Raw genomic sequence first — 3,970 nt, 5'->3', positions numbered from 1 at the left:
TTCCTCTTGTATTATATTCTTCTTATCTTCATCTTTATATTATTCTTTTGTTCTTAAGTTTTACAACATCACCAATATTTTCAAGAAAATGGGTACATTTTTCTTGCATGAGACCAATCGACTTTTGGATAGGTATGATTTGAAAATGGTTTACCTGATACAAAGTGCTAGAATAATTATGGAGCAAGGACAACAAATTAAGTATCTTAATACAATGAAAGAATTTTTTGAACTTGTTACTCAAAGAATCACCCTAAATCAGACTTTAAATCTCTTCAAAATAAAGTATTCTTCATCAATTAAATGCCCTAATTATAATCATGGTTAAAAATTCAATACAATTCCAATAATTCATGAAAAAGGAGAAAAAAAAAATACACGAGATGAACCCATAAGTTATATAATAGATTTATCATTTCTTTTATCAATGGCTTTCTAGTGTTTTTCAACTGGAAATTGCTTTGGAATTTCCAAACAAAGCCAACAATATTTATAAGTAGACTAGGATCAAAACTCTTGGAAATATAAAATTTTATTAAATCAAATTCATGAATGAATTCATAAATTTGAAATTCATATAATCATAGGAGAAAATATATGCTTCAAATTAGTCAAAAGATGTTAAATAAATATCCCTAATAAGTTCAAAGAAGTAAGAAATATTTGTGTTATCCGTAGCGAAGGGATTTGAAACATTGGAGAGTTTGAAATAATTGATACAAGTAAACAGATGAATAGATGCACGTTGAGACGCTTCATCCAAATCACCTTTGAAGATTAACATACAATTCAAATACTCAAAATCGTATTTCAAAAGTACATACTGATGAAGTCACTTCTTGTAAAGTTGCTTAAATTCCGGATTCTTTCATGGGGAAATTAGCAATTAAGTCATAATAACTAACATAATTAGTCATAATAACAACACTTTAAAATATTTATTTAAAATGACAGAATGACAATATTTTTATAAAATAATATGCATTCAGATTTTAGTAAATAAAATTAATTTTATTTAGGGAAAGAGTCATTTATTGGACCAAATTGTATACCAATAACGGTTTAAAGAAAAAAATTTAACTAATACACATTAACCTTTTTTTCATCACCATTCACGTTTCTTCCCCACTATTCACGTTTCTTCCCCACCTTTCACGTTTATCTTTTTTAAAGGTGCTAAGTTGTTGTTCATCAAGAAATCTTCTTTATTGTTAAATGAAATCTATTTAGTAATTCAAGCAGATTTCTCGATTAGCAAGGTAATTTCCATTATCCATTTTGATTTATTCTGATTTGATGTTTAAATCACCGATTCTATATATTACGGATTTCCAGTCGAATTTTCCAATTTTTATTTGTTTAGTTATTCATCAAATATTTGTGATTTTCAATTTTTTTGTGATTTTCTTTTAATTTTTCAGATTTTGTAGATTAGTCATTATTATATTTTTGGTGTGTTTTCAATATTCTTAGTTAATATACATTAGTTTTTGTATTGCTATGGAACCCTTCTAAAGTTATCAAGTTCTGATTTTATTAATGTAAAAACTCTTTAACTTTTTTTTTCTTGATAATTTTAATGTTTTGAAGTTTTGGTCTTATATTCATGTGCATATTGTACAAGTTTTATAGTCAATGTGGCAACCGTGTTGTAGTAAGGTAAAAGACATTTGGCCAGATGATTTATGGTTGCTTTTCCAAATTTATAAAGTTGAGTTTTTATTATTGTAAAAACTCTTGAACTTTTTTATTCATAATTTTAATGTTTTGTATTTATTAGTAAGAATACATTTTTGGTATTCATGTGTATACTCTCTGTCAGTTTTAATCATAGTAGTATTAGCAAGATAAGTTTGATGAATACACAATATATAAAATTGTGATGAATACATTATAAGAAGGGAATACAAAATGATATTGAAATACATCTTGATGTTTTGGAATACTAATTGATATTGAAATACATCATGAATTTTTGTAATATAACTTATCAAGAGAAATAGTAAGTACAATTTTTAAAGTAAAATAATAATAATAAAACAACACTTGATATTGAAATATAAAATACAATTTAGTTTGAATACAACTCAATATATTTGTTATGTATTCACAAAAAATGTATTTCACCAAAAAACATATTTTCAGTATTATTTTATTAGTTTTACTACTAATTTGTATTTTTTTTATGACTGATACAATTTTTTCAATTACAATTTCAAGTAATTACGCATAAATACAAAAAAATAAAATATATACATAACATGGAAATGAATACATTTCGAGTGAAAACATATTCAAAGAATTCTAGGAAATTAGAAATTGGGAAACATTCCACTCTAATAAGATATAAAATTGAAGCATCATTAACTAAATAATATGCGGTCCATTTCTACACGACCGCCTATTGTGCCCCTTAAACCCACAAGTACTGCAAAGAATAACCTGATTTCGAAATTTATTCAATCCAATGGAACTGACGAAATTTGTTGAATCCAATAGAACTGACGTAATTATTTTCATGGATTTTGAAAATATCTGTTTAAAGAATATGCCGAATTCGATTCGAAGAAACTATGAATATTATCAATTGTTTAATTCGGAAGACAAAACTATTACAACAAAATTATTTTTTTGGAATTATGAAGAAGGGAAGAGAAAAAAAATGCTTGACATAAAAAATGGCAACATCCCAACTTTTCAAAAAGTAATTGAAATAGTTTTTAAATCATTTTCTACTTTTTTAAAACTTTATGTTCCATGATTTTCTCTTTTCTGTTATTAAGTATTTGTATTATTTTAAATTAATCAAAATAAAATAAATACATAACTAATCATTTAATAAACTAAAATATTGCTATTTTTAATAAATAGTTAAACTATTGCTAAGGAGTCCCACTCAAGGCTAAAATATTGTTGTTTTGAAAATTTTCCCTTTTGTTTCATTTGAAGTGATTGTCACAATCTTTCTTGAAATATTCAAGTAGTTTGAATATGTCATTTGAATTGTAACATCTTCAATATTGAATTTTGTTCTTGCCCGTTTAGCCATTGTATTATTTCAAAAAACATTATAGCAAACATCTTTTACAGTAGAAGAATCACAAGCTCTCTGAATTATTGGGGTGAGCATTTTCTCTTAAATTTGAATTAAAGATTTCAACACTTAATAGAAAAATGTAGGGAAGGAGGAAGACTAGAGACATAGTGTCACAACCCAGACCGTCGTGATTGGCACCCACACTAACCCTCCAGTGGGAGAACCATTACTACAACCCAGACTAAACAACTTAACCAAAAACTATGCATTTAAAGATACAAAAGCAGGTTTAAATGCAGAAATAATATAGAGTTCCCATAAACTCCAAGGGTTTAAATAAACTAGCCAAACTAATGCGGAAGAACAACCCCTAGAACCTGAAAGTCATTGTATCAAAACTCTACTAACGACAATTGTAAGAACAAGGGGTACAACCCGAAACTAAACAAAACACCTTAAACAAATAGTCTAAGTCCGAAAAAAATGGACTTAAACAAGAGAGATCCATGGCAGCCTGAAAGAACTGGCTTATCCTTGAATCCAGTCACGCTCAATAGTCACCTAGTTGAGGTCTATCAATAGCCACCTGAAGATGCCCTGTACTCAACAAAGAACGAGCAAGTGCAGTATCAGTATACAACCACAGTGTATTGGTAGGATCACACGACTATTCCAGTAAGCACAACATATATCATAATTACAACAAGGTAAACACATACATGCACATAATATATATATATATATACACACACACACATTGATTATCATTTTAGGAGCAATGCATGATTCCACATTCTTAATAACAAATAGATGTAACAAATCAATAGTTCTCTCATGGAACCCAATTCAATGGCCCTCTCATGGAACTCATACCCAAACTGTTACTGTGCCGGATCGTGACACCCGTTCCAATATTTATGCCGGTACGTGGCA

This window comes from Solanum tuberosum, unplaced genomic scaffold, assembly GCF_000226075.1.
Source record: "Solanum tuberosum cultivar DM 1-3 516 R44 unplaced genomic scaffold, SolTub_3.0 scf00185, whole genome shotgun sequence".
Classification (NCBI taxonomy): domain Eukaryota; kingdom Viridiplantae; phylum Streptophyta; class Magnoliopsida; order Solanales; family Solanaceae; genus Solanum; species Solanum tuberosum.
This window is presented reverse-complemented; position numbering follows the sequence as displayed.